Here is a 23,040-nt window from a genome sequence, read left to right on the forward strand (position 1 = left end):
GACAATCCTGGGCCTTTTACCTTTATTTGAGGCATTGTTTCTGAGACTTTATTTGTATGTCTGGTTTGGAAGGCTAAAGAGCCTACACACATACGTCTGTCATCTTAGATTTTGAAATCTGACAAGCAGGGACAATACAGATGGTAAAGTGCTTAGAAAGGTGACAAAGATCTCTTGAAGTCATCCATATTTTGGTCTTACTTTAGACCTTTAATATTTTGCAGTTCTGAAATGATGAATGAGTTTATGGGTAAGAAAATTAAGAGGCAAAAAAAAATTTGTTGCTCCTATCCCAAGGAATTTAGTTTTATTACCTGATATAAAATAAGTTTTATTTTAAATAGTAAAGGTATAAGAATTTTATGAATAAAGAAGAAAAGCCACAGAACTAAGGACATCCTACCATGAGGAGGTCTACAACATATATGTTGGTCCAGTCAGACACAACCTTTTAATAGTTGGCAGATGTTTGTAACATAAAGCTGTATTTAAATAATTTATATATAAACTGAAAATTGAGTGTTTCAATATATTTATCATGTTTTTTTAGTGTCTAGAAGTCTATCTGATTTTTAAACTGAGGTGTTAAAGAACTGTATAAAAAACTGAGACATGTACTTGAAAGGAGAGCCTGCAGACCCCCTCTCTGGGTACAGCCCTGTGAGAGCACAGCTTGGCATGACCAAGTATCTGGCCCAATGTGCTCAACACAGTTTTGCATTTGTTATCATTTCATACATGAATTTTTAAATTCTTCATTTTAATTCTGTCCCTGACATGCAGTGTGTTTCATTTCCTCCTCTCAGTGATCCATAAGGGCCTGAGACATGCAAGGCTCCTGTGAGTTTTGTCATGCCTCTGACTGCACAAGTGCTCTGCCACCATACAGGTGCTGCATCACTGTTTCCAGAATGCAGCGCCTGACCTCAGCAGCTTGTGGCTGTCAGCCTTTTAGTAAGTTATTCCATTTTGCATCACTGGCTTTCACTTTGCTGGGTCAGAAATATTGCCTGCACAATAATTGGAGTTTACTTCAATTCACCTAGGATACTGGAAAATGTTAATTATTCAAGTATCAGTTATTGTAGATAGGTATTTTGAATGCATGTAAAATATTGTGCTGTTGATACTTTTAGCAACTGTATCTTAGTTTTAGCCTTTAGTAACTGTGATTTAGAGCTGCGTTTCACAGCTGTTTTCCTTCCCCCACTCCTGACTTGTTTGCTCATTTTTCTAAATGTGTTAACTTGCAATGTTTCTCAGGATCACATTAGAGAATTAACAAGGTCCAACTTATTGTAGAAACATATTTTTTAAATTTAGATACAAAGCATTTCAAAATGCCAGCCATAAAGTTTATTGTTTCTTGGTATGACTAACTTTTTATGCTTTTCATAAAAAAAAAAGGAAAAAAAAAGGTGTGTACTTAGGAGAATAAGGAGCATAGAGCACTCTTCACTGGCTCCATTGGAAAATGATCTCACAACATTATGACAATGATTTAATAGAAAGGTTTTTGCTTTTTCCCCCTTCTCCTTTATGCAAATCTACTCCAATGTAACTAGGTAATCTAGGTAGTTGACTTGGTTTGTGGGTTGCATTATGGCTTCAGTATTCTATATTTTTTTCAGAAGTCCATAGACAATGAACCTTAGCTGGGAACAGTCTTGGAAAAGCTTGACCTGCTTATTTTAATTCTGTATCTTCTGAGTGCACAAACAGTGCACAACTCAGGTCCCCAGACTTTCAATTTCTCAGTTACATTAAACTATTTTTAAAAGAAAATACTGAGTTGTGTTAATTAACATTGCCTTTTTTGTTTCTATCTTGAGTCCTCTCAGATAAATTGCCAGTGGTCTCCTGGTGCTCTGGATGAAAGAAGCAATCCTTATCTAGTGCTTTACAGAATTTCATGGCTAGAAAACAGTGCAATATGAAAATTTATCTTGGTAAATCACTATAGTATAGTGTGCAGTCTTCTATGATTTGTAAAATACTGAATTTAGACCCCAAATCAAGAGCGCATCTTTCCACACGTGTTTTGACTTAACGTACTCTTTCCTGATGTACTACAGCTATGAGAGGAATTGCTATTCATCTTTCCACATATGTTTTGACTTTGACGTACTCTTTCCTGATGTACTACAGCTATGAAAGGAATTGCTATATCACAGGGTTTTATCACCCTATGGATAGCAGAAAAGAGAAGAAGCATCATGGTATTTCTCTTAAAATTTGTGTTAGCAACACCTTCCCAAGATGCCTGGTTCCTTGGGACCCACAGACACAGCAATCTCCACCACCAGGATCCCACATTGTCTTTGTCTTGCATGACTTTTGCTGTCTGTGCATCCTTCCTATGAAGGTGAGCAGATTATTTTTCAGGACATGGAGTTTTGCTGTGCTTATCCCATCATGGCTGGCTCATTGGGAAGTTCTGCACAGGGAAAAAGCAGTAGCTAAACAAGCCTTTGTCTTTAGAGGCACTGTGATACCTGAGCTGCTGTTCTTTCCCATACTTGAAAGAATAAATTAATATCTTGCCTCAGACATTAGGGGGTAATAACTTAGAGCTGAGGGTCTTTAAATTGTTACTTAAGGGATAATTAAACAATACATAACAACATATATATGGTAACTGTAAAACAACTCTAAGAGGAAAACAGAATTACACTCCATGCCAAATAGTTTGTTCACTGAGAAAATTACACTTTTTTGAAGCTTTAACTCTTTTAAGAAATTGGATATTGGTTTGTGTGACTTGCACATTTTTCCAATTGTATTTGTATCAGCTTTCATATAGTGCATTACCTACTCTGCATGGGTTAGTCCAAAGATAAAATATTCCCCATTGTAAACAGCCATATTGCAGACAAACAGCACAGAGCACAACTAACAGGCTTCACTCACAGATCTTTTCCATCATTAGTATTGCATAACTGTGTTTTGTGCACTGAAAGGTGATGGTCTTTTGAAAGAAGGAAGCAAAGAGAAAATTGAGACATGAACTCCATCTTGATGCAAAAAAGAAATCCTTTCAGTTCTGTATATAAGGAAATACATTTGAAATATAAAGAAGAAAAACACTGTGTATTAAACCCGGTGAATCTTCAAACTAATTTCTTTAAATCTAGATAAACATATGTATCAATGACTGAATATGTTGCTAATATATTTCCATTACACCGATTTTGATTCATAAATTTTCCTCTAAACAAAAATGCAGATAAAGAGAAATACACTATATATTTAAAATATAAAGACTAATAGTCTCAAAGAAATTATGGATCTTACAGCATAATTTTTTTTTTCCTTCAGACTTTAGCAAATATATTATAAAGATGAGATAGATATGCCAGTGTTTATCCTGCCACTCACTTTTAAAAAGCTTTCAGATCCTCATAGAAAGAGGCTGTGAAAGCCCTTCTCAGTCATGGCTCTTCCTATGGCAGAGCCTGCTCAGGTGCCTGGACCACCCACAGGACTTGGGCACCTTCAGGGAAATGTAAAGAGAGACCCTTCTGAGATCAGCAGAGGACTAAAGGAGCTGGTTTCATTTCCTAATAGTTTCAAAGACAGAGGTTTGGCTGCTTCCGAGGAACTAATGAAAATATTAGTTCAAAGATATTCATGGCACAGGAAATGTAAAGCAAAACGAGGTGTGATTCACAGGGGTGGGGGTGGAGAATGAGCTTTGGGTTGTTCGTTTGAAAGCAGTGGATACATTTAATCTGAACTGCAGAGTGTTGTCCAACTGGTTTAAGCTCATCTCTTTCAATTATTTAAATGTTCCATAGAAAACTGTTCTAATAGCAAACAAGTGCTGCAAATCAGCGCAAAGGAATGTGTAACTCTTCTCCCACATGAAGATGTAACAAGGTGTGACAAATCAGTTTGCTTGCAGGCAATAGCAGAAAGTTGATGGTCTGCGTCTCTTTCCTCTGCATACCATCCAAGTATGCCCTGACAGAATTATTCCTGAGGAAATTTCCTGATACATTATAAAGCCAGACTGCTGGTTTGAACCTTGCAGCACCTAAGTGTTAGATTTTAATTTTTTGTTTGCACTTAGCTATGTGCAAACATGACTCACCACAAAAAAACAAACAAACAAAAAAAAAACCAAAAAAAAAAAAAAGGAAATAATGCCCTGTCTCAACTCTCCCAAACAACTACATTTTTAAATTTGTTTCCTCCCTCTTGTATCCTAAAGTGTTGATGGATATGATTCTAGCCCAAGGCAAGAAAAGGGGGCCTGGAGGATACCTTTTACCCTTCAGTCACTGCTATAACTCTCTATCAAGTTAATGGAAGTTCTGCCACTCAGTTGAGAAGAAATGGGATTAAGCTTTTGCTTACTGATCCCATTCTGATGCAGTCGGGTTTCCTGCATCTGTATCACCGACAGAAAAACAGGAAGGCCAACATTAATAGATATTGCTTAAAAAAACAATATCAGATGTCATAGGTTAAGAGATCCTGGCTTGTGTATCTTTTCATAGCCTACTCTGAAACAAGATTTCTTGTGCTGCTTAAGTGGAGTCAGTGAAACAGTATAAATCAGCAATGGTGGATTCATGTTTTTTTCTTTACTTGAGGACTTAGATTTCTGTGCACCAAAAGATGGAGAATTGTGCATTGTGGCATCTCAAGCTCATGTTATATTACTGTCAAGCTAGTAGAGAGTTGAAGCTGTTTTCTTTTCAAGAATATTAGCACTATAAATATGTTCTGCATATATTTATGAGTGTTGGACACCTCTAATTTCTGCTTCCTTTCTAGCCAATGCAGGCTGATAGGAAGTCTTGTTTGTCTTGCTTTATAGCTAAAGAAATTTTAGCAAAATTGTTCAAGATCTTAGGCTTGAACATAGAATATATGAGAAGACTAAATATGAGGACTAAATACTTGACAGCAATGACTTTTAGAGCTGATTTTATAAAAATGCAATGGATATAATGGTACTGTTGGCAGAAAAAAGCCCCCTCGTCTCCCTGACAGTCCTTATTGTCTCTTTCTATTTCCCTTTTCCACTCCCTTCTTTTGGTTTTTCTCTGAGAGAGAAAGTATGTAGAATGGAGCAAAGATAAAAAGTGGAAGTAAAGGGAGAAAAATGTGTCTTGTTTTCTGGTCTTTGGAGATTTATTCAAAGGGCATCATAAGAATTTGTGCATACCAATTTTAATTTTGTACATCTTTCTGAGATACTTCTTAGAGCCAAATGCTGGACCCCAGTGAGCACAGTGTAAATATTAAAATGAGAGAAATCACAGATTGGGAAATTCAAGTTATCTGTTCATATCCAAATTGTAACAGAAAGTGAAAAGAAAGTTTTGGGATCCTAAATCATCTGTGGTGTTAAATTGCTTTTCATCATTCCCCACAGAAATCCATGGTTTGTTAGCCTGTTCTAAAGAGGGCAAAACTTTATCATGAGTGAAAATGTGTTGCTTCATATTCAACAGGTCAAGTTTTCTTTGGATTGAGGTGGAACTGTAGCTCAAGGACATCTGATCTGGTAGGTAAGTTGAATTTGATATATCTTATTACATTACTACCACATGACAAATATTGATCTTGATTATGCTAGTGTAAGTGCAATTTATTATCTTTCTTATTTTGCATTTTCACCAGTATTAGTGAAATGAAAATTTGCCTTTCTTTCCATTTCTCTCAAATGACACTTCAAAAACAAGGTTTAAATTATTAGAAATTGCCATTTTATTTAGAAACAATATACATCAGGAACTATTTAACATTAAAAAAAAACAAATTTCAAATAACCTTATTTCTTGAAATAAGACGTTAAGATATTCTATTGTAAAAAAGGATATTTGGGCGTATGAGAAGACAGTTCAGAAAATCTGGTGTAATTGATGTATAGCCCATGTGCTCATACATTAATAGATAATTGTTTGGGTGAAGTAATGGTCAACAGCGCTAAATTACTTAATGGCACTGTTTTCTCTTTGGCTATTTAATCATTGTGCAGTGTTTAAAAAAGGGGTCCAAGCATGTCACTAAAGTGAGACTAAAGTAGGGGTTAGAGGCTTATGTGGTGCTGTAGAGTGAATTTTATTATTCATGGTAATTGTTTAATACTTGAGGCATGCATCTACAGATCTGCTTGGTCTTATGAAATAGCATGGGGACCAAGCAGAAGTTTTGCTTACCCTGAAGTATGTGAGGCTGCTCCAGTGCTAGAGAAATAGTGAAGAAAATGTAAAAGGATTTGAGTTAAGGTTGCATAAGGCTCTAGAAACACTTTGTCACAGGAACATCCACCATGGAAGCAATTCCTGGAAGGATTTTGGTAATCAGAAGCAGTTAGGCAAATGGTGTCCTGCTCTGTTTGTGTCAATCAAATACATGCATTGTAGAAAAGTGTATTTAATTGTGGAGAGTTGAGCTGAAAAAGTTGGAACTGCGGCTTAAAGTTGCAATAAAAATTTCTAGGTATAAAAGAAAAAAAGGAAATGATAAATAGCTGTTAGTTTGCCATCTCTGAAAACCAGTTTAGGAGACTGCCTAATTGTCATTTTTCAAGTTGCACGGTAACTTTTCTGAAGTAATCTAGACAAGATATATATATAAATATGTTCCTGGTAGGACTTTGAGTCCTATTTACAGTATGTAGTGTTGCTTACATTAAGTTTTTTATGGTTAGGATTTAAAAATGAAGGTAGGAAAAAAAAGTCCATGCATTCTCTGCTAGTCTGAACATGATGATACATTTCTGAAACTCCAATGTTCATACTTCATAGTTCTCTTTTTTATGAAGTTGTGTGGGGGAAGAGTTTCACTCCTTTCAGACTGTTTTACTTTGATCACTTCATTCATGACATCAAATATGTTTGGGGATTTCAACTTGCATTTTTCACTCATATTGATACAGACCATCAAAGGCAAACTGGTAGCACCAGACTAACACTGGGATGATGAAGTGACAGTAAATTAAATGACAGGGAAGGTAAAATACATGATAATATTTTTAGCACCAGAACAGTTTGCCACCTATACCTATAAATCACGTATAGATGGAGCAGCTTCTCAAATGTCAGTACCTTGTGATTTACAGCTCAGAAATTTGTCCTTTTCTAGATAAAATGAAGTTTCGTTTTTGTGCATGTAATACCTTGCAATTTATTATACAGGCAGGCACTTAATTGGGTCTGAGCATGAATGCCTCAAATGAGAGGTGCTCTCATACTGCAGGAGTGCTTGAGAGAAATCAGTGTTACAGACATGTGTATGTAAATGTGATTGAGAACACAGGATCAAATGGATATATTTTTGCATTGCTATGTTGCCTTTTATCATGGATTGGAAAAATCCATTCTTGCTTGTGGGAAGCAGAAAAAGGAAAAATTACACTGCAGAAATATGTGGATCTCTCCCTCCTTGCAGAAAGAGAAGGATTCAGATCAGAGAACTGTATGAGCTCACCTTTTCAATAGAGGTTTTCTTCCTGGTGTTTGTAAGAGTATCTGTTATGTAGCATAAAAGATCAATGCATTTCATAGACAAGGTCTTTCCCTAAAGAGGAAAAATCTAAGAGGATAATTTTTTCCCCCTCACTGTGACAGGAACAAGTGTCCAATGTTCTGGAAGGTCTGATCATGAGGAAATGGAATATAGACTGTACCATAGGTTTAAACCAGAAACAGAGTGACAGAATAACAGTCTTTAAAACACGCACAATGTTGTCAAGCCATGAACATGTTGAAAGTTTTTTCATAGTAAGATAATTAATGTCTTAAAATCCACTAGGAAAACAGATGGCAGCCAGAGGATTTGATGATACACATTTGATGATACAGTTCATTTTGTGGTTAAGAGGATAGTAAGACTTTTATTCTTGCAGGAGGAACAGCACTTTTCTGAAAAAGAGAGGCAGGCACACAGGCAGCTGTTTCAGGAAATGACATTTGAGCAAGTTGGAAATATGGAACTGAGAAGGAAATGAAGAGCTCAAAAGTGAGAGTTCAGTGGCAGAGGTTATAGAGGAGCTACAGTGAGAAGATGAACAAATACAGTTAAAAACATCCTTCATTATCCCTGGTTCATTAACTTGGGTTTCTCTCATTGCTAGTGCTTAGTTATTTGTTATGATGGTGACTCCCCATCTTGATTCATTCTGCTTTAATTATCAGTTGCATGGCTTGAATACAGAAAAAGTACAAAGGAGATGAAATTGCAGTCATAATGGCCAAGTTTAGACAGGTCCTCTAAGGATGGAAGAAGAGAATAAAATTTGCTGAAGGTATTTAGGAAAAGTTGCTTCTCGGCTACGGAATAATGCCAGTAACTGGTGTCCAGAGAAAATGAAGGAGCACCATCCACATGTAGTTCAAAAGTACAGGAGGAGTAAACTGTGCAGTGAACATGCACTATATGTGTAAGAACTCAAGCAAACTCTCCTTTAAAAATTAGTCATCATATTGCTTTGCTTTTAAATTAATTATTATAATTATTTATTACAGTAATACCACTATGTATGGTTCAGCAGTCATATATTGGATATGGTTCCCCCAAAGATGAATTTGGAGTTGAAAAAAAATTAAAAAAAAACTTTCAGCGGAGACAGAGCTAAAAATGAAACTATTTCTGTTCCAACAGTGCTGTTTCTAATGGAGGGTACGGCAATGTGCAGAGGCTCAGAAAGATGTCAGTGAAAATAACAACCTGACATTACATGTGCAGTAAATACTGAAGACTGGAGGCTGGTTTATTACTTTTTTTTTTTTTAATGTGTGGGTTGTTTGTTTCAGTTTTAGTTCATGCTAATCTGCTTGATAGCTCATTATCTTTCTCCTTTGGTTTCATGGCAGTCTACCAGTTTATGTTAATGGCTGTTTCTTTATCCAGTCTCATAAGGTCATCATTTGAAAATGGTAACTTAGGGCAGATGTTTACATAAGTTAATATCTCTTTTCATTTGATATGAGCCCATTGAAAACTGAAGATCACTTACTTTCAACAAATTGTACTAATAATATTATGCAGTCTTTTGAGACTAAAATGCAAAATTCAGTCTATTAGATTGGCTGTCTAATCAGAGTTCATGACAACAATATAACTGTTTTTGTTTAAAAAAAAAATTAAGAGCAGACAAAACAAAAAAATCATGACCAGTGAGGATTTAGCCAGTTAAAGAAAAGCAAAAGGACTTCTTCATCTCAAGAAACCTCAAGAGCTAGAATTGGCACCTGTATACTCCCTGCTGCAAATATCAAGGTACATAGGTCTTAAAAAGCCGTATTGTAGTAAACAGTGGACTACATGCTTTAAAAAAATGTGTGGGTGGATAGGAAGTGGAAATAGTTGCTGAATTACTCAGGTGGCTTTAAGCAACTATGTGAGCAAGTGTAGGATTTATGGCAGATGTTGGTTGGCTCTTGGATGTAAAGTGGGGAATCCTTACCCCATGAATTAACCACACAGTGCTGGCTGAGTTGCAATGGCAGGAAAGTCACTGTTGGACTTGACTAAGGTCGGGAGCCATAGTGTCAGCTCTCAGTCCATTTATTGAGCAGAACTGAAAAACAGTAAGACCTCACCAGTAGCTGGATTGCTCTTGTGCTGTAGCATTGGAAAAGAGGAAGAGTGGAGAGCAGAAAGAAAGGAAAAGATACAAAGTGATTCTTGCATGATTGGGTTTGTTCATGAAACTTTTGTGTGTCTTCTCAGCAGTATCTCATCCTGTGGAATAACATACTAAGCTAGATGATCGTCAGCCAAGAGGGATTCCTTGCTAGTCTTCCTGCTTTGTGGCATCAAACATGGATTTTGGAGCAAGGCCAGGGTTAGATTTTAATAAATGAGTGGAGTTGTCTGTATTTTCTACAATGAGAGCATCTACAGTACTTTTGTCTCTCATCGTGTTGGCTAGGAGGACATGTGGCTTTTCTTTGATAAACTCTTACATGTGTCCCTGCACTTAGATCTACACTTGTTGCAATATTCATACTGTACTGAATTAGTGAGAGATCCTCTGAAACTTTGGTGTCTCTTCTAACAGCAATTTTAAAGGGAAGAAATAACATCAAATCTTGTACATTATTTCATTTCCTACTAAATTCACCACAGTGCGAGAGAAATCTTCCTGAATAGTGGAGATAGCGTATTTCACCTTCTCTCAGTCCCCACTCTGCTGCCTTGGCACTGCAGTTATTCTGAAGATCCTTTGAGTTCAGCTGTTTGTTCATACCATGGCTCAGCAAACCAGAAGGCTCTCATTCTTGAGATCTTAATGAGATTTAAACATGTGCTGAAATGTCTTTTGCTGAAAAATCATATAAGCACAAGCAAAGATTGTAATGTGGCCTTAACTGGTACCATAAAACTTAACTTTGTGTTAAATATTCTGGTTTTGAAAATTGAGTACATTTTAAAAGCTCTAGCATTCATTTGCACATATATGACCCATACATACATCATGAGGAAATGTCATTTTGCAAGTTGCTACCACCACTTGATCATTCGTTATCCTTCTTGTGCTCTTTGATTAGTTTATGGTATGAAAAAAATGTCATGTTTTAGGACATTTTGGTGTAATTTGAGAAATCAGAATATACAAGTAGATATATTACTTGTTTTCTGTAACTGCATTGAAATTTGCTTTCTGCAGCTGGGGAAAAGAGCAACTGTGGGAGCACATGTGTTTGAAAATGTGTAATTTCACAGCGTGGCAGATTTGGCATGTAACAGGAGGGTCTTTCCCAGAGTGGTTGTTCTTGTGAATAAGGCTTTCCTTGACCCACTGCTTCTCTTGAATGCCAACTTGCTTTTGCAAACCTCACAGTAAGGGATGGGGGAACTGGAAGCCCAGGTCCTTCTGAGCTTGTGGCATTTATATTGTGAGACACTTGAGATCGAGTTCATTTTGCTAAGCTGCTCACCCATAATGGATCTGTCACAGAGACTTGACAACATATTTGTATCCATTTTGGACAGCATTTGCTGCTCAGCGCTCTCCCTGTGAAAGTTTGCAGCAGACCAATCAGATTTACTGTTACACAAACCCTTCCTCTCCCCCTCAGAACACAGCTATCCTTTCCATAGGTTGGGATCACCTGATCATCTTTTCCACAGGCTTAATAGACAGTCATCTGTTCCAGCCATGCTTTATCTTTGCATTGGTAGGGAATTTTGAATTTGAGAGCACCTCTTAATTTGATCCCAATTTTCTCTTGTTCAGCTGGCATAAAGATGGCCCAGTGAAATAATGGAAAAAATTGTATTTTATGTCAGAAACTCTATTGTTTTTTTCCTCTGGAATTCAAAATTTGTTTGAGTTTCTGGTTTGCTTCTGATGTAAATATGTGGCAGGGCTGGTGGAAAGGAAAATAATGGTATCTCATAAACTGAAAATCTGACTTTCCTGCCAACTGTGTCTGGGAAACCAAGTTATCTTTCAGAGACTGGAGCTGCTAACAAATGGAGAAACAAATTACTGCTTTTTTGTATCCAACCACTAATGCTGAAATTATGCAAGTGTATTTAACTCAAAGTTCTGATTCAAAATTGGATGTTTTATTCTACTGAAGACTTAGTTGAATCTGAAATACAATTTCAGTCTTTGTGGCACAAGAGCATATTTTACCCTCTCCCTTTCTCTTCCCCCAACAAGGGAATTTTTTCAAGTTCAAATCCCTGAATAAACCTGCAGGAAGGAAGACAACCATTTCTAAATATAGTAAGCTGAGCTATAGGCATTACCAAGGCCTGGAGATACAAGTGAAAATGAAACCACTGACTCTTCTCTACTAATTCATCCCCTGGGTCTCTACTTTCCCGATTTCTTTTTCTTCCTTCCTCTCCTTCTTCTCTGCTTTTCCCCTTCAGTGCTGCTTTTTCCTTAACAATAGTTATATAATGCCGTCTTTCCTTTGGGATGCATCTTATATAGTATAGCTTATATATGTATTAGTAGCTCTGTTCAAATCCATATCCTTTCAGTTCACTTTAGAGACTTTTTCCAAGCTTGAGTTCACACAAGCAGTGGTTTTCCCAGGGAGGGCCAGCTCTCACAGCATTGCCCTGGTTCCAGGTCAGTGCATGGTGTTTAGGTTTAATAGCATGCCCTAGTATTTTCCTTCTTCAACCTACACAGCTCTATCTCTAATAAGACAGTGTCTAAACTGCTCTTTCTGTGTTTCCTGAGGCAGATAGAAATAATAATACTGGTCAAAGGGTAATGCTTGAAGGCACATTTCTTTTAAAAACAGACACAGGTTCAATGAATTCTGCCACCAAAGTGTGGCAGTTGCAAGTTAACAATCAGGAGAGAGTGAAGCTCACTTCATTCCCAACAAGGTCCATTTAGCAAAGCTGATCTTTTTCACTGGCGTAACTCACTGCAATAAATAAATAAATAAATTCTGTATATGGTGTTTCTTTTGGCATGTCTTTTTTTTTCAGCACTCTCTCCTAAAGCTGTCTATGGCTTGCTGATACTTGCTGTTGGTCTTCCATTACCTCCCCTTGAAAATGCACGTGGGAGACAGCCAGAGCACCTGACAAATCCACTGCTCTTCAGAGACCTTTCTAGCACTTCCACTGTGCATGTTAACTGTAAAAGCTGAAATGAAATACCTTGGGCTGCACTGACCTCATAATCTGTTTTTTAAATAGCGTCTCCATTCCATAAATCCTCTTAGAGATAAATTAAAAATGCCTGTAGAAGAGATATAGCCTGAATGTAATAATTAAGCAGGTGCTAAGAAGCAGCCTATTATTCATATATCTGGGTTTTGTATGATAAAAAAAATTCTAAAAAGTTATTACTGCTTGAAGAGAGACTTGATCGATCACCATCTCCAGCTGCCCAAGCACAGAATTGAGTAATTGGAGAAAAATCTTCTGAAAGCGACCAACCATCATCAGAGCAGAAGTTTCCTTCTAATCAAATCAGTTTTAGGAGTAGCTTCTTCCTTGCTAGGCAGTACTACTTACATTTTTTGTCTGAAATGAACCCTGAAGGGGCGCAAAAACCTTCTTTGAGTAAAAGTTGTAGGTGAAAACAGCATTGCTGCTATACCAGTGTCATTTAAAATTAATTGTTAGTAATGCCTAGAGGATAAAAGATATTTAACCAATTTAACCACAAGCCTGTGGTTAAGGAGTATCAGAGGCTGTTGTTCACAGATCATTCAAACTGAAGATTATCAGTCGAGTCCAACAAGCATGCAAAAATTCTGATACCATTTTTAAAATGGAAAGTAGAGGCACAACTGGGACATTTGTGTAGTGTGGCAGTAAATTCAGATATTTAGCAAGCAACTTCTGTAGTAAGTTTACTATTTTCTACATAGGGAAAGTAGCCAGCTGGGATTTTAATTTTGTTTGGGTTTTTATTTTTTTCACTTTCTAAACTGCTTCTCATGAAATTATGATCACTTGCAATTTGGGAGCAGAAATACCACACAGGGAATAAAATGCCTCCACTGCTTTTTCAAAATGAAATAGCTGTGGCTAAAAGGACTCTGCCTAGACAGCTTCCAGAGGGCTGCAGAGCATGCTGGCTCTGTGTGTGCTGTGCTGGAGAGAGAAGAGCCTGGAGCCTGGGTAAGGTGGGGTTTCCCGAAAAGTCGGTGGCTGGAGATTTCAAATGTTTAATTGTCTTCAGAAAAAAACCTTTATGTGTGGAATTGATAAATATTACTTTTAACCCATGTGTGAAATCGTGACAGCATCACTGGAGAAGGGCCTGTCTGACGGCTGCGATTGCGCTATCACCCGTCAGCCACGTGTCCCAGCTGCCGGGTGTGTGAAATTGTGACAGCATCACTGGAGAAGGGCCTGACGGCTGCGATTGCGCTATCACCCGTCAGCCACGTGTCCCAGCTGCCGGATTAGAAGCAATTTGGGGCAGATAAAATGTGTGCCATTGTGTTTTGTACTGTGGCTGGCACAATGAGGCCCCCACTGCTACCTGGCTCTGCTGGGCACTGTCAGTCTGGGAGCATTATAACAGCTTGGAAATTTGTAAAATGCACAGACAAGATGTTCAGATAAAAAGTCTACTGGAGCAGCGTGAAATTGAAAAAGCTTTTGAGAGATTTCTCGGTTAAACATTTGCTACTCTTCTGTGATGTTTCATCCTCTCAAAAAGTACTTTCTCACAAAAATAAAAAAGTATGTATTTCTTTCTTTCTTTCTGTAGAGAATAAATATGAATACAAAGTCACAGGCCTCATTCAAGGTGGATTTTTTTCCCTCTTCCAATTTTCACATTGTTGAAGACATCATTTTAGTTCAGTATTATGCAATGTGTTAAAATCAACAAAAAAGAAACACCCTTGAGCATTTTTTGATTTACAAAATACATCCTTTCCCATTTATTTTGTTCAGAATCTAGTTATGGCATTCTCCATTCTATGAGTGGAGTCTCAAACACTCTAGAAGCTTTTTTTTTTTGTTTTCTTTTGTGTGAAAATAAGAGGAGGAAATTACAAGGTGGAAAATTGCCTGAATTACTCCAATGTTTCTTTTAAATCTTGAAATATTTAACATTGTCATCAGTATGTTAATGAGCTTCTTCATTTTGCAAATGTTACATTTACTTCTAAAATAAGAACTCACTATTTTTTTATTGTTCAGATTTGCTTTTGCAAAAAATATATATATAAAATTAATGCATGAGGACAGTATAATTGTTTCCTTGTTATCTATCAGGAGTTTGCATTTTATTAGTCTCTTGAGCTTGCAACATAGTAGTTTTCTCCACTGATATCATAGTGCAAATCTGTGAGTCAGCAATTAAAAATAGTTTCATTATTTTCCATGTAAAATGTCTACATGTCAGTGACTGTCTTTCCCATATGTACCTCTCCGGTTGTCTGAGCATTTGAATAAGAGCTAAAAGTCTTTAACTCCCCCATAGTATCACCCATTGACTTGGGTGGGACCACAGCAGCAGTCTTGAAAAACCTTTTTTCAGTGACTGGCAATGCAGCAGTGTAGGGATTTGAGGAAGGCTGAGGGCACCAATAAATTTGATTTGCAGGAGAAAAAAGTTTTGAGTAAAGTTTGATAAAATTGAGAGGTTGACAGCAGTTGTTTGATTTCCTTAGTTAAGTCCCTGACATCTTTGAGTGAGGATGATGCTGGAAACATAAATCAAGCATAATTGCTTGTAGCACTCACCTGAGACTAATAAAATGGGGGAAGAAGAACATCTATCTTCCTTCCTTCCTTCCTTCCTTCCTTCCTTCCTTGCCTCCCCATCAGTATGCCCATCTGTGTCTTTTGTTCTCTCTTGGGGAGCACCTGCAAAAACCCCATATCCAGGAATGATCAATGTAGGAGAAGCAACAGTTGCCTGCCTGTCTGAAGAAGGGTTGTATTGTATCTTAACTGTAGTTAAATGTATGCTTGCCTTTACCCAGGAGCATTTCTCTTAGCTGGAGTTGTCTCCCACAGGTACTGCAAAGGCTGGAGATACTTCAGTGTGTGGCATGGGTTTGTTTGGGTTTTTTTTAAATATCCGTAGAGCTGTTCCAAGAAAAAGAAAGTCAATATTTAAGTATATCAATTATTTCAATACATGCAAAACATTTTAAAAGCCTTTCTTTCACAGTCAGTGTTGTTTTGTATACTCCAAAATTGTTAGCAGAACTGAATGTGAGCATTTTTGTTTGAAGTGATGGAGAGGTTGAATGCCCTCCTTTCTTTGCCTTCCAAAAGACTACATTGCTTTTAATTAGCTGTAGTCTTTCTGCTAAGTAGAATGAAATTTCCCAGCTGTGTGGGAGATGTGGACCAGCAGAAGGTGTTGGAAGCTGGGAGCACTGAGAGTGTTTCCAACAAAAGCAGTCATGAGCCAATTTCATATTGTGAGTAAAACAGCAGTGAAGTGCTTAGCTCTGTTTGCAGATCTGGACTGCAACCACGTCTTTCTCTGCCCAAAACGTGCTGTTTCTGGCTTTTAAATTTAACTGTAATAAAACATTATTATTGAGAATTTTCATATTTCCCAGTGCAATTACACACTGTGATCTGAGCAGCAGTGCCATTCCTGTATTTACCAGGAATACCAGCTAGTGTTTTAGCTTGATCCTTCCCTGGTGCTTTCTTGGCAGGTTAATTTGGATCTTTCTCTAGAATTATTTGTGGAAGATCAAATGGCAAAATCAGTGAGGCCCCTTCTGCAACTGATGGTCTTTTACTGTGTGCATCAATTAAGTTTTCTGCTCTGTTGCGTAGCCGTGCTGGAGCTGCACTCAGACTGAGACCACACGGTCTCCTCATGCTCACAGCTGATTTTACTGTGTGTTGTAACTCACACATAAGTGCACTGCATGTTTACCTTCTCATTTGTTTTTTACCATCCAGGACTTTATTTGGAATCATAAGTTGGAAAAATGTGTGGAGAGTTATATAGCTTCTAAATTTAATTTCTGAATTATGATTAGATTTTTTTCTCTTTTTTTTTTGTTGAGCATAGTTGGTTCACCTCCTCAAAATAGACACATGCAGTTATTTAGCACTTCTGCACAGAAGGAGATGTCTCTTTAGTACTAAAATCAACAACCACATTCTCTCAGGTGTGCAATCCCATCATGGCAGAAGCAAGATAAATGCTACATTTCCGAGTATCTTGTAGGAAAAAAAGCAGCATAGAGCCAATTCTTTAATATTTTTCTTAGCACATAAAGCACATGGATTGAATGCTCAGGGGTTTGTTTAATATGTATGTATATTGTATATATGATCCTACAGTAAAAGAAAGGTACACTATTCTGCTGATTTAATAGCTCCATGAGCATTAGAAATGCTATTTTAATTTACCTTCTGCATATCTACTTATGCAGGATTAAATACTCTTTGACTTTAAGCAAATCGCTGGAAAATGTTTTTCTCAGTTTTTCCTGTTTTTCTTAGTTATAAAAGCACTGTAATCCTAAAAAAATGAGTGTTTTTTTTTTACTCTGCAGTTTGAGTGGCAGAAATCAGGTGCTGGTATGTCAAAGACAAATGAAAATCATTCTCATATATATGTGTTATCAAAGTGTTTTGTACTCTAGTTCTTTTTTTTTTTAGTTTTCTAGTCCAAGCCTTAATTCTTTTTTTGCTACATTCCTTAAAGTATTCAAATGAGTACTTTAAATGTGGATTGCACAGAACTGGCCAAATGATTGAACCAAATGATTAATGGCAGTAAGAGCTAACTCTTGTGGCAAATAGGTCTAGGAAAACTTAATGTTATAGAATGATCTTTCAGAAAAATAGCAGATGAAATTTCAGATTCAAATAATAAAAAAACCTCATATTTGGAAGCAACCTAGAGTACACATTTTGCATTAATGGTACTGAAATTAGCTATTAGCATTTAGACAGTAGGTCTTGGAGCAATGCTGTATATCATTCCTTGAAAATTCCTCTTCAAACTTAGTAACAGTCAAAATTGAGCACCAGTAAGAAAGAATAATGAACAGAAAGTGTCTTATGGTGCTGCATATCCACTTGCAAAATTCAAGGTATGTTCATGTAGTGAACTTTGCATGCTGATCTGGATTTCTTTCTCAAAAGAGAAAGATGGAAATTACAAAAGGAAAAAAGGCCAGCAATTAAGAGCAGAATGCAACTTTCATTTATAAGGAGATGACGTTCACTGACAGATTTCACAGTAGGAGAAACATATCTGAACAATATCCCAGAGTTTTATATAACCTTGAACAGTGCAGGCTGTTTATTCTGTCTCTTGTAGTGCAAGGAATTGGGGTATCAAACATAATTTTTCAACCTGAAAGATTTCAAAAAAATTTAGAACTGTTGGTTACACAAGCAGCCTGTGAAATCATTAATGAATTCTTGGCAAAATCCACCTGAAGCACTATCAGAGCAAAGGTATAGACACAGACTTTGACTTGGGAAGTCCCTTGGCTGTTGAGGAAATATTGCTGTCCTTCCCTCGCTTATTTACTCTTTCCTTAGGCATCAGTTGCTTACAGTGGCAGTCAGAGGCAGAGCAGTGAAAAATAGACATTGCATCTGACTGACGTTTTTCCTACCAATATACACTTGCACATATAAGTATTTTAAAATAAAAATGTATTTTAACGGCTTTTTTGCAGTGCTTTTGTGCTTGATTTAGTAGATGAAGGGAATTGGTTTTGTTTAAAATATAATATCTGTTTATGTCTCTTGAAAAATTATTAAAATCAGAAGTACACTGAAAATGTATGTCCAGACAGAAGTTATATATTATTGTCTAGGGAATATCTGTTATTAGTCTGCCAGTCTAGGTGCTGATTTTCTTTATTATCAGCTTCACTATCCTAGTTTTACCTTTCGAGCACACAGGGACCAGCAGTTCTGATGGAAAGGGTCAAATTGCATGGGATACAGTAGGAGCTCATTCACATTCAGGTTGCACAAGACTGTGATTGCTATCCTTTCTGAGAGAAACAATAACGTTTTACAAGACTGATTTTTAATTGCATCCCTTACTTGGGTGCAGAGCAATCTCTGGAGGATGCCTTTTCCCTCCTTAAAATGAAAGAGCAGTACAAAATTATCATGTTCAAGGCAGAAGCAGTGTATGTTTGGAACTTGCTTCCTGGCTTATCTTCCTTGTTTATTTTTAACTGAAGAAATACTGTGTCTGAGACAACCTTGTAAGAAAACAGTGGGTTTTAAAGAGATCTTTCAGTATTAGAGAATACTATTTTTTTATTATTATTCTAGTTCAACAAAGAAAATAATCATGATCATGGTTTCATAGCTTCAAAGTGAGGTAACTGAAGTTTTATTTTGATTTGTGAGCTCTTGAATAAAGAAATTGCATGTATCGTATAATTATCTTTTATTTCATTAGTAGTATAACTACAGTACACTTGGTATTAATAAAAAACAGAACACGTGTGACAAGACTTGAAAGCAAAAGTACTTCTAATTCACTGGAATTGTGTTTCATTATATACCTTGCATGGAGATCCATGAGCTAGTACTAAAGCATAAATGAAAACAGCATGTTTATTGTCAACGAGTTTGGACTTACAATGCTTCCACTGGGGAATTTTTAAAGGATTTTAATCTCAAAATGGTTGGAAAAATTTAGTTTGGGCACCTTCTGTCTTCAGCTGTTTTTTCCCAGTAAGAGACAATGTTCTGTTAGGCAAGAGGTAGCAAAGGGGCTCTCTGTTTTTGTGTGCACCCACACCCATTTTGGATTCAGTGGGGTGCAGTGCCAGCAAGTCACACACATGGCATCACTGATTCTTTGTTTTGAAATAATTCACTACTAATCATGAATGTTTCCAGTGCGTGACCTGACCTGAAATGGGAGCAGTAAATGCATTAAAATTTTGTGTGGTGTGGGTCCCCTACACCAGAGTGTAGGTGTGGATTGACAGCTCTAAGTGAAAGATTATGCTGCAGCTGAGAGGCAGTAGGTCATGGAGCTCTGCTGTGGGTGCTGATGTCTAGTGAATTTGCTGAAGACCCGCCCCACCTACTCTTGGTGACTGGGATTTGCTTCCTTTCATTCCTGTCAGGCACATATGCTATTCAAAAGTTAGCTTTGTTCCTTTTACTGATCATTTTCAGGGTGCAAGATGGTGGGCTGGTTATATCTTTTATTTCATCCATTCAGATTTGGTCTACTTGGAGTTATGTTCTGCATAGTGCAGCAGAAGGAAAAATTTTTCTTCAGCTGTCCACATATGACTTGTTGTCCTGTGGGTGTTTACTTACTTGGGAAGTTGTTTTTATTTGAGCTGAAAGTTGGAGATGGCTCCAGCAGTTTTGTTCCATTGCACTGGTAAAAACCCTAAATATTTTTTGGGGTTGAGAGGAAAAGGAAAGAAACACAGAATTTATGGTAGTGATTATTCTTCTCTGAGAATTCAGCTTATGGCTGGAAGATTATTTAGTGGCTTATGCCAAGTGGAATAGCTGCAGTGGAAGACAGAAAAACAAGTAGAATATTGATCAAACCAAAGCAGCCTGGAAGGTACTGTTTCATATAAATTTCTTGTCTGAGAAAATATGTTTGGATATTTCCCCCTGGAAGGTGTGAAGGGACAGAGAGAAAGGTTATTTGTTAATGTTTTTTTCACTCCTTTGGAAAAAAATTTTGATAGGAAGCTGAAATGTATTTTGAAGGAAATCTCCCAGCAAAGTTTGATAACTGGTGTGTGAGGACAGTAGTTCAAAATTGTGCCTATCTCTGTCCAGACATTTGAGGCTTTCAATTTGGATCATATAATAGTTTGGGTTAAAAGGACATTTAAAGGTCATCTAGTCCCACCCCTGTGCAATGACCAAGTTCAACTAAATCAGAAGGTGCTCAGAGCACCTTCCAGTCTGATCTTGACAGTTTCCAGGGAAACCATCCCTCTCTGGGCCACCTGTTCCAGTGTCTCACTGCCCTCCTCATAAAAAATTTCTTCTTTATAACTAATTATATGGATCCAATTTTGTAAATTTATGTCTGAAAGCTAATTTCTGAAGCATACCGTAAGAATTGTCTTTATAAAACTTTAATACCAAAAATGTAAATGCTTGCAATATTTTGAAAAATACCTACTTGTAACTCTTACAGGAAACTAATGCCTCCTATGCGGTTTTGCCAATGCTCATGTACTTTTTAGGCTGTCATTTTTCAGGTGCAGCCATATTTGTGTTCCTGATAATGCTACAGCTTATATGGTGATATGAATTACTCATTCTATAAATTTATGCAATATAGGAAAAACATGAATACCCTATCCTTAGTATATTATTCAGTCCAAGATGATTCCCCTTAGTTGTATTTATAAGGACTCATAAGGTTGTAAGAGTCTTTGCAGGTTACAATCTCCCTGTTTCTGTCTGTGGTGTGGTATGAAGAGATGAAAGCACAGCACTGTCTGGCTGCTAGGTTATACTACAATGCACATTATTGATATTAAACAAGAGATGAATGTGCAGCTAATATTTTCCCAGTTCTGCCCTTTCTTGCGTTAAATGCATGAGGTCAGCTCTCCCTGCTGAGGCAGGCTCTTTGAAAAGTCAGAATGGTGTTGCCCAAGTAAGGAAGAAAGAAGAACATCAGAACTCTGTTCCTGTTCTGCAGAATACTAACAGAGAAAACAGAATTTGCCATTACAGGAAGTCCTTGTGGCTGATGCTCAGAAAATCAAAGTAGGTTGAAAATTACACAAACTACAGTCTTAGTTTTTAAAAGCAGGGTTATTCAAGAGTCTGTTGAGTGTACTAGACTTAGATAGGAAGCAACAACAAAAATAAAAAAATAGGCAGTTGTTATGACTCTAATAAAGGTTACATTTGTTTTAAGGAAAGAATAAATAAGTATACGGAAATTTATTTTATTTCATAGTACTGGTTCTCCACATCTCAGGTTTTGTATCTGAAATTTATAATCCATTAGAAACCTAAGTGCTGTAAGAGGCCATTTAAAATATTAAAAGTGTTTAATAGTTGCTAGATAGTATGATCTGTATTTGCTGCAAATATTCAATTGCAATTAAAATCAAAGGTATTTTTCAGAAACAGGAGGCATTAGCAAAAATACAAGTTTTGAAAGCTATTGCTATTTTTTTCTCTCTGTTAAAGTCTAATCTATAAGGATATACAATATGACTTAATGAAATTCCTCTGATATATGAAACTGGAGATGGAATGCTTTTTAGATCTAATTCCAGTTTTTCACTGTGGTGTGTAGCATCCAGAGAAGAATTTCTGCAAGCTTAGAAATTTTAGTAGTAATCTTTTATAATTTGAGTTCCTTCTGATTGCTCTTATTGGAATATTTGTACATTTTCAGGAAGGATTTAGTATGATGGAAGCAACCCTCCCACCAAACTTAATTAATCAGTCCTTTAGGTAACTAATTATACATGCTGAATTTTCAGTGAGGTGTATTGTTTCACTCTAGGTCTTCACGCCTATCTTACCCAGCTGATATCTGTAAACTGAAAGAGGATGTTGCTACAGTGCATGGTTCCTAATAAAATTCTAATTAAATAATCACCTCAATTATAGATTAAAAACTCAGCTTCAACAATTATCCAAAGAGCTTCACTGAAAACCCACAGTCATGTAACTACTCCTTTCTCTTTCTGCCTGAATTTATAGCTCTCTCACACAGACATAATTTAGATTTAGTTTAAATGGTGCCCTAAGTTGTTTCCATTATCTCAGCCTGGAGCAACCTGTGTCTATTCCTGGAATATGATTTCATTATTCTTGAGCTGTATTACCTGCAGTGTATGCTATCTTTTCTACACTGAACATTTTCCAGGAAAAGCTTTTTCAGTTCCTGTTAGTGCTTAGACATTTGAGTCAGCTAAATGTGGAAGGAGGAGGACTGTGTCTGATATATTCATTCCATTTATGGTAATTGTCTTTGAGGAACATTCTTATTTAATCACAGATTATACCAAGTTTTTGGTATAGCCGATCTAATATTTATAATACAGAATTATACTATATTGTGTAGATAAGATGGCTGGCTACTGGTACTGGGTGGAAGCAGGAGCAGCTGAAAGCTTTTCATACTCCTGAGTCACTGTCACTACAAGAATATTTATTTATTGGGATGACATTTCTGGTGAAAACGTTCAGGTTTTCAGAGACTTGATCAAAAACACATGGAAATTCATTTCTCACAAAGGCATTTAATTTTTCTTGTCAAATACCCTTGTGTCTTATTTTTGTGATTCAAGCTCATTTTGACTTGCAGCTGTTATCTGGAAAGTCAGATTTCTATAAAATAATGGGAATTCTTCTCCATGCTTATCCAAAAATGTATCTGTTTGAAGGCTGCAACTATGCAGGAACTCTGGACAGAAGCCTTTGGAGTAAGAGGCTAATTTGTGTGGCAGAAGAGTAAACAACCTATTAGGATCACAGATCATTCACATAATAACCACCTGAAGTCAGGGAGTTCTTTACTTCTAGTAAAACCTCTGAATTGTGTTTTTCCTTTGTATTGAATTGTGTTTCCTTTTGTGTCATAGTGTTTTGAGAATTTGTAGGTACAGCTGAAGTGCTAGACATGTTCTATTGACAATGTGCCTAATGGAAAAG

At 36.8% G+C, this 23,040-nt stretch overlaps 1 protein-coding gene across 10 annotated transcripts in view; it reads left to right on the top strand.

Moving 5' to 3' along the window:
- LOC120502967 (poly(rC)-binding protein 3-like) overlaps nt 1-23,040 on the top strand; it is a 500,985-nt gene that overhangs the window by 196,291 nt on the left and 281,654 nt on the right. For 9 of the 10 annotated variants that reach the window (XM_039711011.1, XM_039711012.1, XM_039711013.1 and 6 more), the window contains exon 3: nt 5,466-5,522. The gene's annotated coding sequence lies outside the window, so the exon portion shown is untranslated. The remainder of the gene's footprint in view (nt 1-5,465; nt 5,523-23,040) is intronic. The other variant, XM_039711004.1, reaches the window with a different exon arrangement.

Source organism: Passer montanus, unplaced genomic scaffold, assembly GCF_014805655.1.
Source record: "Passer montanus isolate IOZ18808 unplaced genomic scaffold, ASM1480565v1 scaffold24, whole genome shotgun sequence".
Classification (NCBI taxonomy): domain Eukaryota; kingdom Metazoa; phylum Chordata; class Aves; order Passeriformes; family Passeridae; genus Passer; species Passer montanus.